Below are 15,512 nucleotides of genomic sequence, written 5' to 3'. Positions count from 1 at the left end.
CCTAAGCTGACATCATTGCATATAGGATCTAAGTATGGTTTGGTAGGACCATATTGAGGAGATTATATCCATGTTCACATTAGACTTAGGTTTTAAATACAACTCTCCTCAATTTTAGGGATTGAATGCAAACAATGTATGCAAGTGTATGCTTCTTCTTTATTTAAAACTATCTTCTTTAGGACTTGCATTAGAGCCTTTTGATTTTATTGCATGTTGATCATATTTTGAAAACAACCTTACCTATATTGTCCTGGTCTTCACGTTGCTGGGCTGTCTCGCTGAACCATAGTTTGGGAGAGAGCCTCACAACTGGACCACTTATTTGGGTTTGCGCCCCCCTACCACGTACCTAAGGGCCATAGTCCGAGGTATATCGGTAGGTGCTCAAGGATGTTGGGAAGCCCTTACCTTAGAACCGGAGAAATATCTTATATGCCACGTACTTCGAGCTTCGGCTTGAGTATATCGGCATACCTTGATTGGAATCAGATGATCTGAATCATAGAGTTAGGATTAAGGTCCTACAAGCTATTTCAAATATTGCATATAGAGTCAGACTTTAGGGAGTGCTGTGTGCACATCCTTGTTTGTGCAGCTATGATTATGCGATGTTTTCCTTGTGTTCTCCTATATCGACCTCTTTTTAAAACCCTAGGTGTACTTTTTAAAACTTCCTCTATTTTCAAAAACCCCAGGTGCATATTTTTCCCTATTGCCTATATTCTTTTCCCTTTTTTTAGGTCAAAACTTTTTCTAAAAAACCCTGGAAAATCTCTTTCAAATCTCCTGTTCTTTTCAAAATTTTCAGGATTATTGTTTGTCCCCTTCTTTCATCAAAAAGTCTATCCATAAGTCTTGCATTCTATCTGACTCTTTTCCTCTTTTTGCCTCAGTATCACTCTGATGGCATCCGAATCTCCCGATGCTATCTTTCCTTGGGATCATGTCTTCTATCAAATAAAGGATGGAACCCCCGATCATCGGGTCATCCAGTCTCGTACCTTCTTCCCTCGGTGGTACTATTCTTGGTTCACCGCCTTCTCGCGTATGTTCCCAGACCACTTGGACGATTGTGGATTGGAAATGGCATCGGCAGTAGGCAAGCGAACCATCAACGGCAATCTGATTCAAGCTATGGCAGAGCGATGGAATCCGCGTACCTGCACGTTTTGGTTAACATGGGGAGAGATGACTATGCTAATGGACGAGTTCAATGATATCATGGGATTGCCAGAACCAGCTGGTCAGCCAGATAATCCGGTCGAGCAGCAATTCCTGATCAATGTCAAAGGGGTAGATGTTCGAGAAGCATTGGCCAGAGCTACAGGGAGCAGATCCTGGCCTCTCACAGAGATCAGCGGAAATCAGTTCATCGACCTATTCGAACTCTACAACAAATATGGGGCCTATGAAGAAGTCGATACCTTATCTCGAGCGGCAAAAGAAAGAATCCATCATGCCATGGTCCTATGCATAGTGGGGCTAGCATTCTTTCAGGATGATCAGAATTTCATCGATATCAGAGTCGCCCAGCTTTTTCGAAGATGGGGAAGCAAGCAGACCCGTCAGCTTTCAGTATCCATGGCAGCTCTAACTTTTCTCTACAGAGGTTTGGCTCGATTTGCCCTCGGAGAGACCATTCTGGTAGAAGGGTGCACGTACGCCTTGCAGTCATGGTTCTTGCGGCATGTACCGTCAAAAGCCAGTTCTTTCAGATTCAGCAACAAGCAGCCAAAGTCAACCATTCAATGCCGAGCTTTGATCGAGAAACTGCATCAGGAAGAAATCATTTGGGACTTCTTCGACAGAAAAGAGACCATTCCTCGCTACACCTATGCTCGTGACAAGCGTTACAAACTGCTCGGTCCGTTCTTCTGCGTAGACTATCAGCCAGAGAGATGTCTCAGACAATTTTTGCAGCGGCAGGTTCGTGCCAACACTCGCTTCCCGACAGGCCGCATGCCAGAGTTCGATCTACGGTCAGATCAGTGGTCTGGAGCATACCACGTCGCCAAATACACTTGGGACTCCTTTATTCCTTTGTCTATATTTCCTGGTCCTAATGTATCATCAGAGTATCGAGAATGGTGGCAAGCTGTCTGCCCACCTTCTCTTTGTATTTAAATTTTGTCAATCAATGAAAATGCAAACTTTTATTTTGTGGCCAAATCTTATTTTATTTCATATAGTTACGGATTCATCCCCAGTGATGAGACCCATTTTGTCTATTCTTTTATCCCTCGTCATGACAGACGACCTCGCCTAGGTCATAAGGCGCATTTTGTCACCATAAAAGGATGACGCGATCATTGCAAAAATTTGCCAATTCCTTCCCTCATGTCTTTTTTTTAAAAAAAGGAAATCACATTTTTAAAAGTTTCCTATGAACCCTAATCATTCTTTTCACCTCATCAGGAAATCACTGGCATTGGCGAAATGGTCGTAACAAGGGCAGGAAAAGAAACAGTTCCTCAACACAGCGACAGCGAGGCCGAAGGGATGGATTCTCCCAAATCGGTCAGAGGACAGAATCAAGCAGATGATATAGATCCAGCCATGTATAATCTATTTAAAAGAATGATGACCAAAATGATGGCTGAGCAGGCCGAGGCCAGTCAGAAAGAAGTTGTTCCAAAAAGCAAGCCAAAGAAGAAGGTTGTAAAGAAGCCAGTCAGGATTGTTAGAAAGCAAGTGCAGCCCAACACCACTTCTGAAGAAACATAATCAGTTGAGGAATCGGAAGAGGAAGAGCAGCTTGTCTATCAGAATCCTCCACCGCAGTTCGCAAAGACTGCTGCAGAGCCCGAATCAATCAACAAGCCCGTTCCGGTTAATGATCCGATGCAAGAGCAGATGAAAGAAATGAATAGGGCTATCAAAGATATTCAAGCTAAAAGCAAGGGAAAGCAGACCTACTCCGATGAAGATTTTTACCATGGCCTGGACGGGGATGACAATCTCGAGAATCTCCCTCGGAAGTTCCTTAAATTCGATGGAACCAGCAACCCCAAGGCTCATTTGGCCACCTTTTATGCCGAATGCGGCCGTTTCAGGAAAGATAATCGGGCGTAATTCATCTGCTTTCCTCGCAGCTTAGAAGGGGTAGCGGCCAGGTGGTATGCAGACCACATTAATCCTATCGAACTACGAGAGTTCGATAAAGTTGTGAATTTGTTCATAGAGCGCTTCATGTTCAACGAGTGAGTTCATCCACAGGTGGAGGAGCACCTGTAACAGAATGAAGGTTCCCATCCCGGAGGAACACGCCCTGCAGATTATTCTGAATAATTTTGCCCAGCCTCTGAGGAACCTCATTTCTACTTCGCCTGCCAAGTCATTCATCAAATTAATTGAGAGAGCCGAGTGGCTCGAGACCGGCCTGGACAACGGTCTATACGAAGGATATCCTTTTGTCAGAGGAAATCCTGATCAAAAGAAAAAGGCGCACGTCGCCTATGCTGCAGGATTGACAGATCAGGGCAGCAGTGGTTCCGGCAGAAAGAAGAAGAAGGGCCGCAACAAGAACTCAGGACATCCTAGCGCCGAAAGGACAAACTCGGCAGCCCAGAAGGGAAAATTTGTTAAGCCCATCCAACCAGCGCCCCAGCCAGAAGCGAAGCAGCCAGAAAAGCCGAAGCACGAAGGTTGGAGTTATGATCGGGAATTTTCAGCATTAGAGCAGTCCCGCGAAGACATCTTAGAATATATGATGTCGAAAGGAATGATCAAACTTCCCAAGGTGGCCGATCCTCCCGTCGCTATGGGTAAATGGACTGATAAATTTTGCAAGTTCCATCAGACTGTCGGACATGACACCGAGCATTGTTTTGTCCTCAAAAACATCATTCAGGATTGTATCGACAAGAACATGTTGATTGAGGACGAAGATGAGCAGCAACTAGAAGTCTTGTCCAAACCATTTCCTAAACATTCAGCTTCGGTCATCTCAGAGCAAGCATTCTCTTTGCAAGGCGGTATCCAACCATGTTCTAGGCAGGACATTCAGGATCAACATCAGGTCCTAGTCCTTCGCCAGGCACAGTCATCCGTCAAGAGGGCGGATGTCACCCCATTTTCCAGCAAACCAACAAAGGCAGCGACAGGAACTGCCAAGCTAGTTCCCAGGATCCCGAAGCGCTTTATCAAGGTAGCTTCAAAAAGAGAAGAGGCTTCAGGGTCAGTTCAGAAGCCGATTACTGCATTATCCAACATCTCTATCTTGGACCTGACTCACGCTTCATCTGAGCACCAGCAAGTGTTAGAAGATCTTCTCAGAAAGATTAAAGTCAAGCCTAGCACGACTCCGCAAGATATGGCTCAGATTGTCAATCAGGCCATGACGAATGCACCAATCACCTTTTCTGATGAGGATTTTCCAAAGCCTCATTCGTTTCATAACAACGCCCTATACATAGTAGTGCGGACCAGGGGCATGACAGTCCCTCATGTGCTCGTTGATGGAGGCAGCAGCCTCAATATCTGTCCAGAGATGACGGCCAAGGCATTGGGCCTAAAAGAAGAGGAATACACCCCAGATCCGATCACAATCTACGGTTTTGATAACCACGGGCAGACAACCAAGGGAAAGATATTTCTTGAAATCTTCATCAACTATTCGGTGCATACTGTACTCTTCCATGTGGTCAATGTACCACCAACGTACAATCTGTTGCTGGGGCACACATGGATCCACAATGCCAATGCGGTCCCATCAACCCTGCACCAGTGCATCAAGTGGTCGAAGGGGGGCATGATCACTACGGTCCTAGGAGAGGATCCGGAAGAACGACTCCCGCAGCCGATGATTCCTCATCCTACTTTCACTGCCGACATCCCAAGCATCAGGGAAGTCGACGAGATCAATCTGAGCGAAAGTTTGGATATGCTGAAATTGAAAGAGATCCAGCCAACAGAAAATATCGCCGCAGTTGTTCAGTGGCAGGGACCTCGCTTCTTCAAGTTAGGAGGGCGCCTTGATTGTACTTCATTTAAAAATCACCCGCTTTTTCCTCGGTTCTCAAAATCAAGGAAAGGATTTGATCTCCTAATGAAGCATGGGTATCAGCCTTTCAGTGGTTTGGGCAAAGATGAAGACGGCATTCTGGAGCCGATCATCCCTGTTCAGCATGCCACCGGCACAGGCTTGGGTTTCACAGGTCAGTCATCAGGCAGAAAGACCATCTTCGTCAAGGGAGCCTAGTAAAGAAGACAATGCCAGTGTTTTTTGTTCTCTTTCCTTTCTGTCATCTTGTAAGGGCAAGATCCGCCCCAGTTTCTTTCTCTCCTTCAAACGATCACTTGTAAATGTCAAAGTTTACTCAATCAATGAAAAGTTTGTTTGCTCTGTTCATCTTGGTGTACACAAATTCTCTGCTTATATCCTTATCTATATTGTCATTCTTCATTTCCGTACAAAAGGCTATTTTTCAAACATTTTACCTTTTCTCAAAAGGCCTCTTTTTCACTTACAGGATTGCCAGCATCATGGCTCCTAAATCATTCAAAAAGCTCGTTATCAATACCAACCTTTTTCAAAATAAACCAGTCAAAGCGTGCAAAGCGAAGGCAGGGGCAGAAGTCAGCAAAATGACAGAGCAGATTGAAGAGTTGGCAGAATTCGACTCGACAATTCAAGATTTACCAGAGTTTGCCAGCATTCAGAAGCAGGATGAACCATCACCGTTAGTTCAAGATCCAACAGAGGATGTCAATATTGGTTCAGAAGATGATCCAAGAATCCTCAAAATTGGTTCCAGTCTAAGTTTAGATGAGAAGGAAAGACTCATCTACTTCCTCAAACAGCATCAGGAAGTCTTCGCTTGGACTTATGAAGATATGCCAGGTTTAGACTCCAAGTTGGTCGAGCATCGCCTTATGTTGAAGCCGGATTGCAAACCAATCAAGCAGAAACTAAGAAAAATGGATCCTCGAGTGGCACCACAAGTTAAAGAAGGACTTGAGGAGTTATTAAAAGTTGGGTTCATTCGGACCATCGAATACCCAGATTGGTTGGCAAACATTGTGGCAGTCCCCAAAAAGAATGGCAAAGTTCGAATCTGCATTGACTTCAGAGATCTGAACAAAGCAACCCCGAAAGATGATTTTCCACTCCCCAACATCGATCTTCTGATCGATAGCACGACAGGCCATGCCATGTTCTCCTTCATGGATGGATACTCGGGCTACAATCAAATCAAATTGGCCGCTCGTGACCAATCCAAAACTTCTTTCACCACACCTTGGGGTACTTTTTGCTATACAGTCATGCCGTTTGGACTCAAGAATGCCGGGGCAACCTATCAGAGGGCTATGGCAGTGATCTTTCATGATCAGATGCACAAGAACATGGATGCCTATGTGGATGACATCCTGGTCAAATCTAAAGAAGGAGAGGATCATCTCGATGCTCTCGGCCAAGTCTTTGAAAGACTTATCCTCTACAAATTACGACTCAATCCACAGAAATGTGTCTTCGGGGTAGAGTCAGGCAAGCTTCTTGGCTACATGATCAGCAAGAAAGGCATAGAGGTGGATCCTGCCAAGGCAAAGGCGATCATTGATATGCCGCCTCCCACCAATCTCAAAGAATTAAGGAGCCTTCAGGGGCGCATTTAGTCTATTCGACGTTTCATCTGAAACTTGGCCATGAGATGCGAGCCCTTCAATCACTTGCTAAGAAAAGAAGTGAAATTTGAATGGGGACCAGAATGTCAGCTCTCATTTGAGCGCATCAAACAGTATCTCCTAAATCCACCTGTTCTAAAGCCACTAGAACTTGGAAAGCCGCTGCTCCTGTATATTTCTGTCAACCATAATGCTTGTGGCGGATTTCTTGCACAGTATGAGGAAGGCAGCCGGATAGAGCATGCCATCTACTACATCAGCAAGACCTTCATCGATTACGAGAAGAGATATTCTCAGATGGAAAAGACATGTCTAGCCTTAGTGTGGATGTGTCAGAAGCTGAGACATTATCTAATGGCATCAGAAATCAAGATCCTGTCGAGACTCAACCCTCTCAAATACATCCTTGAGCAACCTTTCCTTACAGAACGAATTGCGAAATGGCAAGTCCTCCTGATGCAGTATGATTTGGAGTACGTTTCTCAGAAATCGGTCAAAGGTCAGTCCATCGCAGATCAGTTAGCAGATTTCTCGTTGACAGAAGAGATCAAAGCAGAAGATGATTTTCCTGACGATCACATCTGCAGTGTTCAGGAATCTCCACTCTGGACTCTATTCTTTGATGGAGCCAGAAATATATCTGGTATAGGAATTGGGATATTGTTGATCACTCCTAAAAAAGAGATGCTCCCTTATTCCCTCAATCTCAATTTTCAATGTACTCACAACATGGCTGAGTATGAAGCTCTAATACAAGGCCTCAAAATTTTGCAAAGCTTTGATGTCAAGAGAGTACACGCCTTCGGTGACTCATTACTTGTTATCAGCCAAGTTAATGCCGAATGGCAAGTCAAGGATTCAAAGTTAATCCCTTAACAGAAGATTGCCTTAGCTCTCATAGGCAACTTTGAAGAATTTCAGCTCAATCATGTCAAGAGAGAATACAATCACATAGCCGATGGTTTAGCCTGCTTAGGCTCTATTTTGTCTTTTAAAGACAGTGAATCCTGTCGTTCCTTCGAGATCGGCAGACTTGATCAACCTGCCTACATTCCAATTGAGCAAGTAAATCAGGCCGCTCAGAAGAAAAAGCCTTGGTATCAAGACATCAAAAGCTTAATTGAAACCGGTGAGTTTCTAGCAGAAATGCCAAGAAAGGAGCAACACGCGATTCAACGCATGTCAGTCCGCTATTTTATCTTTGCCAATACTCTCTACCGTCGTGGGTTCAGTTCTGAGTATGCCAGATTGATATCTTCTTTATAATCGTTATAATTTTGAAAAGATTTTTAAATGAAAAACATGTGAAAACCAGACATCAAATAATAAAAACCGGTTCTCACTAGTGGATGAGACCGGGTCGAACTCAGGGAACGGGAATATATCGTATTCAAGTACACAAGTCTAAACTAATCTTTATTGCCGAATTATGGAAATGTAAAATGTTCAGAAAAGTAAAAACAACTAGCTATTACAACAAATGAATACCCTTCGCAGAGGGCGTAAAGTGCAATATTTACAAACCCAATTAAATTCCTAATTCTAAACTAAAAAGTAAAAATTCTTCTATTCTTGCACTTCGTGTCACGTAATCTCTTCAGCTCCACTCCCTTGCAATCCTGCACAAATCAAACGAAACACGAGCAGTACCAGAGAAAGAAGAAATAGACTATACTAACTAAATGCTAAGAATACGAAAGAAATCATTAAAGAAATCTAAATGACAATTTTAAATGCAAATGATATATTTTTTTCCTTTAACTAAACTATTTTTAATAGCAAAATGATTAGCAACTATGTAATCTAACAATGAGTTAATCAATTAACTAAGAAATCTAATATCAACACACTAAGTAATCTAAGTACTAAGTAGTATCTTATCTAAAAAAATTATCAACAAAGTATTATCATCCTAATTCGATATCTCAAACTGGATCCGGATATCCAATTAACTGGTCCAATACCACCTCACTCTTGCCGGAATAACAGATAACAAAGAGATGATTTTGATAAACTGAATTTGATTCAAAGTTCAACTATTTGATAAAATCCGAAATCAAATTCAATCAGCTTTGGAAAATAGTAGTCAGATTCAAAAATCGGTAATTTTCCCCTTCATATGAGATTCAGACATCCGATCACATTTCAAACCAAAACATTTATTGTTATTTCCAACAAAAGTGATGTTTACCGGAAGATATAGTGAACAGTAGCCACCAAAAAAAAAATACTCACGATTCTCACTCGTGAATGAAAACTATCAATCTCATTGATTCAGTGTATTTTTACTCAGCAAAAATCATTCATCAATAGAAAATGCATCGACCAAAAAGGGACACAGCATCATATATGTTTACTGGAAGGTAAATGTCTCAGCTTATCAATTTTTAAATCCACCGGAATGAATCTACCGGATAGACATTACGGCAGCTCCAGATTTATTCTATCGTTGGAATTTTCGGTGTCTTGCAGATGATCCAGATGATCTGGATCCAGATGAACCAAAAACAGAACAATTAATTGATCCAGATCCAGATAATCTGGATGCACAAACACTTACGATGCTGTATAAAATCCGGCGACAGATTCAGATCAGATTAAACCACAACGCACTTCCGGTGGATCTATTTTCTGTTTGATTTCAATATTATTCAGCAATGATGCTGCCAGATTCCACTTTCACGGTGAAATAGCAGAGGATTTCATCGTGAATCCACAGATCTTTTGATAATTTTGAAATTAATCTGGCTAAAGCCCTTTAGCTTTTCACGGCCGATCAATTTTTTTCCTTCCACAGTGATAAAAAAATTGCTGAAGTAATTTCAACTAATATGAAACAGATTTCTGGTAACTTGCTAGAGAAGATTTCATTATGATTTTAAAATGCAATTGACTGAAAGATAAATTCCTAGATTCTAAGATTGAAAATGAACATTAGATTTAAGATCAAAGTAAAATAAAAAAAATCTCACGGCTACCTGTACGCACACTACAATGCTAAAAAAAAACTTAAAAACAAACGAACAGTAAACAAAAGCAATTGGAAATCGAATTAATGCTCACAATGAATCTATGAAAATATGCTAAAAAAATTTCAGATGCTCATGCTTACATTTGAATAAAATTGAAACTGGAATTAGAAAAGAAGAAGAAGAGGAAGAAGAAGAAGAAGAAGAAGCACTTACCGAACTTGAAGGGTTAGAAGAGAATTTGGAATCCTCTTTCTTGCTTCAGCCGTTGTCGGAAATCTCCACCGGAAAGAGGATGAGAAAAAGAGGAGAAAATAGGGAGAAGGAGAAGAAAAGGTAAGAAGAGGTGGAGAAGAAGGGGAAGAAGAGAGGGCTTGGGCAAAAGAGAGAAGACAAGCCTCTCTTCCCCCTACGTATGGTATTTATAATTTTGAAAGTTTTTCCATAAGTCCATCTTATTTCAAAGAATTCCATTTCAAAACCTCTCTTCAAAAAGTTATTTACAAAGCAACTCAAAATGACTATATTCTAGAAATTATAAAACTAAGTCTATTTGAACTCTAATTTTTTTTATGATTTTCAAAAACTAAACTACTACAATTATGTCAAACACTAAAATATGCATTAAAATGTAAAATAACACTATTTTTCATGCATTTTCTATTCTTATATTATTTTAGCACATTTACTCGAAACTAACATAAAATTGGGTTTTTAAATCATTTTCTCATGAAATCATGCATATTTTTATATGAAAAATCCCTAAAATATATGCATGATCAAATACCCCCATGCTTATGTTTTGCTAGTCCTCGAGCAAACTAGAAAAATGCAAGAAATCAAACTATCACCTAACTCACTTTCGTAGGAATCACGGTTGCATTTAGCTCATGCAACAAGCCCTTTCAACCCCTGGGTTACGCCAGTGGACGAGTAAGGTCTCGTGAGGGTTTGCAGTGATGCTACTCACAAACATCTCTGTCATGTATGCATAATATTACACATCCTCATAATCAGTAGGTAATCAAAGACTTTATTTTTACAAATATTTCCTGTTATTTCAAAATCAAAATATAATTAGAGTCTTTTATGTACCACCATAGAAAAAGAATTTCTTTCACTTTTCTAAAAATCACAATTATTTATGTTTTATTCTTAGATAATCCAATAAAAACATATTATTATTTACTTATCCTCACTCATATGTTTTCTGCACAGGTTGTCTCAATCACACTTCTAAGCATTGAACTTTTCTTTTTAAGCTCTTTCCTTTCTTTTTTCTCTTTTCACGCTTTTTCTTTTTGCGCACTTATTTTTCTCTTATAGCTTGCGTGTGGTCTGCTTTTATACCTTGTGCAATGTCAATATCTTCTATATTTTTTTTCTTCATACCAAAAGATATCAACTAAGACACAAAAGTGACTTCCTTCATTCACCCTTATAACATGAGAGTCAAACATTTCAACTTGTATCTGTTCTCAGTTACTTAGAATCACGAAGTTTTCCACTCTCCCTTATGCAAATGGACTTAAAAGTTTCATCTTACATCTAAGTTCCATCTATTAAGGATTGTGGAATTATCCAAACAACCTAACGCATGCTTTTTCTCACTTTTTGAGCTCATTTTTATGCTTTTGTTCATTTGCTTAGTTTTTCAAAAATAGAACTGTGCATATTCATATTTATGACTCAAAATAAATTCTAACATGTATCTATCATCATTTCCTCGAAATCCACATAAACAACCATAATTTTTAGATCTATGTCAGAAAAAAAATTTCGTGGGGCTTAAAAATCCTCTAAAAACATCAGATTTGAAATAACATTCATATAAGTTCAAACTCTTTCTTTAAAAATCTACTTTTTATGAGAGATGTGTAAACATGTGCAAGAACGTAAACAAAAATATCAAGGTGTGCATTCTACACCCTCCCCCATGCTTATATGACACTGTCCCAGTGACACTCTCCCATGCTTGAATGAAACTAAGTGAATGCACATGAGAGAAAATAAATGAGGGAAAAGAGTAGAATGACCTAACATGAATTAAAAATACACGTTCTATGAATGTAATAAATGCAATGTATACATGACAAAACACAAAACTCATGAATGAAACAAAAAGAACCTGAAAAACTCATGAAAAAGTACAAGCAAAATAAAATCTATAAATTCTAAGCAAATCTAATAATATACAAGATATGGGTTGCCTCCCATAAAGCGCTAAGTTTCACGTCCCCAGCCAGACGGAACCCTGGAAAAACCTTCATCGTCCATGAGATCAATGGACATGAAGTCAGACTCAACCGGGCTCTATGAAGAAAAGAGTGTCATCTGTGACACTATGCACTGTGTTTCCTTCCCTTCTACCTCCAAATGTAGTATCATGACTCTCTTGACATGAAGAACTGAGATTAGTCTCATCTGAGAGACTGGTCAAGAAATGAGAGTCTAGGACCGACCGACTATCAATGAATGCAACTTCAGACAAGTGGTGAATATGATCAGGCTTGACTTGCTCAAGCACCTTCTGCATCTGTACCTCTTGCTTACTAAAAATTGGTGATCCTAAAGGCTGAGAAAATGGGGCTTTATATGATGAAAATGTATGCTGTGAGTAAGGCCCCTTCTGTTGAGGTATCATGGAGATCGACTCGTCAGTAGAAATGATATGAGGTTCATGAGTCGATTCCTGAGTAGAGTAACACGCCTTCCCATACTGAAGGGATGTAACAGATTCGACTTGCTTATGATGTGAATCAGTGGGTTGCAAGTCAAATGACATGGAATCCTCTCCCTTTGAGACAATAGACTGACTATAAAGGTTCCCCTGGCTTTGCCTAGTGAAAGTCTCAACCAACTGTCCCATTTGAGTCTCTAGCTTGGCTATTGACTGCGTATGAGAACTCAAAACTTGTAATATCCTATCTTGGAAGGATTGACTAAATGAAGGCTCATGAGGATGGGGTTGAGTATAAGTATGTTGGGCTGGGGGATGAACCTGTGGAAAAATAGGATGCGAGTAACCTTGTGAAGGGTTACTGGGTCTATACTGTGTCTGGGAGGGCTGATGGGATAGGGGAATGGATTGGTTTCGCCAACCTGTGTTATATGAAGATGTAAATGAATCGGTCATGGGTTTAGCGAATCCTTGGGCAACATTCACTTGTTCCTGAACGAATTCAGGATATAATGGCGTTGCCGGACAATCTGAAACACAGTGTGCAGGGCTAGCACATATCTCGCACACTCTTTCTATTGGATTTCTCGAAGAATTGGCTAGGAATTGATCTAACTTCCTAGTCAATTGGTCAACCTTGGTACGCAATTCTAATTCGGACCCAACTTCGGAAATCTCAACCTTCCTAGGACCACTAGGCAGAGATGTAGTCCTATCGAGCCGTGAAGACAAATTATGATGCATCATGTTTTCACTCAAGGTCTCAAATAGAGACCATGCCTCATCTTCACTCTTGAGCATAAAAGTGCCCCCACAAGACGAATCAACCATTTGACGATGGTTTCAGTAAGCCCGTCATAAAAATACTGCACCAACTGCCAACGAGACACCTGGTGATGGGGACACTTGCGGAGAAGATCTTTCAATCTCTCCCAAGACTCGTGAAATTGTTCTCCCTCAATTTGAGGAAAACTGGTTATAGCTTTACGAAACTGATTTGTTTTACTAATTGAGAAATATTTTTTTAAAAATTCTTTTTGCAATCCTTCCCAAGTAGTAATACGAACCGTCTCAAGAGATTTTAACCAGTGCTTGGCTTTATCTTTGAGAGAGAACGGAAACAAAGTTAACCTCATAACGTCGTCTCCAAAATTATTGATTCGCACAGTCGAACAAATCTCAAGGAATTCGTCGAGATGACGATATGGGTCCTCATTGCTAAGGCCATAAAACGAAGGTAACATTTGAATCACACTGGCCTTAATCTCAAAATGGCTCGCTCCTACATCAGGTCTCGTGATGCAGGAGGCAGGAGTATACGTATTTGGCATGAAGTACTCCCTCAAAGGATGGATCAATTGATGAGCGTCAGCCATTGCTTACACCTTAGAGTAGACCGGTGTAGCACACGTCCTAACTTTGGTTTTCTACCTAACTAACGCACTAAGCGGCCAAACCACGCAAACCACAAAGCGAGTTAACTAAAAACAACAAAAACTAAACAAACACCACGCAGTTACAAATAAAATAGATTATGCATAGAAATATAAAATCTATGTGTACGGTACCAATCGTACACAGTCACCTCTAAGGGAATCCTAATAGGTGGGTTGTGCAGAAAAGTAAGCGCGTCTCTAAGATATGCACATACGTGGTTCTAAACCTAAATGCACTTAACACTAGGCAATAAAGCGAATACTAATATTACGCCGTTCCCCGGCAACGGCGCCAAAAATTTGATGTCTTCTTTATAATCGTTGTAATTTTGAAAAGATTTTTAAATGAAAAACATGTGAAAACCAGACATCAAATAATAAAAACCGGTTCTCACTAGTGGATGAGACCGGGTCGAACTCAGGGAACGGGAATATATCGTATTCAAGTACACAAGTCTAAACTAATCTTTATTGCCGAATTATGGAAATGTAAAATGTTCAGAAAAGTAAAATCAACTAGCTATTACAACAAATGAATACCCTTCGCAGAGGGCGTAAAGTGCAATATTTACAAACCCAATTAAATTCCTAATTCTAAACTAAAAAGTAAAAATTCTTCTATTCTTGCACTTCGTGTCACGTAATCTCTTCAGCTCCACTCCCTTGCAATCCTGCACAAATCAAACGAAACACGAGCAGTACCAGAGAAAGAAGAAATAGACTATACTAACTAAATGCTAAGAATACGAAAGAAATCATTAAAGAAATCTAAATGACAATTTTAAATGCAAATGATATATTTTTTTCCTTTAACTAAACTATTTTTAATAGCAAAATGATTAGCAACTATGTAATCTAACAATGAGTTAATCAATTAACTAAGAAATCTAATATAAACACACTAAGTAATCTAAGTACTAAGTAGTATCTTATCTAAAAAAATTATCAACAAAGTATTATCATCCTAATTCGATATCTCAAACTGGATCCGGATATCCAATTAACTGGTCCAATACCACCTCACTCTTGCCGGAATAACAGATAACAAAGAGATGATTTTGATAAACTGAATTTGATTCAAAGTTCAACTATTTGATAAAATCCGAAATCAAATTCAATCAGCTTTGGAAAATAGTAGTCAGATTCAAAAATCGGTAATTTTCCCCTTCATATGAGATTCAGACATCCGATCACATTTCAAACCAAAACATTTATTGTTATTTCCAACAAAAGTGATGTTTACCGGAAGATATAGTGAACAGTAGCCACCAAAAAAAAAATACTCACGATTCTCACTCGTGAATGAAAACTATCAATCTCATTGATTCAGTGTATTTTTACTTAGCAAAAATCATTCATCAATAGAAAATGCATCGACCAAAAAGGGACACAACATCATATATGTTTACTGGAAGGTAAATGTCTCAGCTTATCAATTTTTAAATCCACCGGAATGAATCTACCGGATAGACATTACGGCAGCTCCAGATTTATTCTATCGTTGGAATTTTCGGTGTCTTGCAGATGATCCAGATGATCTGGATCCAAATGAACCAAAAACAGAACAATTAATTGATCCAGATCCAGATAATCTGGATGCACAAACACTTACGATGTTGTATAAAATCCGGCGACGGATTCAGATCAGATTAAACCACAACGCACTTCCGGTGGATCTATTTTCTGTTTGATTTCAATATTATTCAGCAATGATGCTGCCAGATTCCACTTTCACGGTGAAATAGCAGAGGATTTCATCGTGAATCCACAGATCTTTTGATAATTTTGAAATTAATCTGG

This window comes from Nuphar pumila, chromosome 8 (genome assembly GCF_984573655.1).
Source record: "Nuphar pumila chromosome 8, dmNupPumi1.hap1.1, whole genome shotgun sequence".
Taxonomy (NCBI): Eukaryota; Viridiplantae; Streptophyta; class Magnoliopsida; order Nymphaeales; family Nymphaeaceae; genus Nuphar; species Nuphar pumila.
This window is presented reverse-complemented; position numbering follows the sequence as displayed.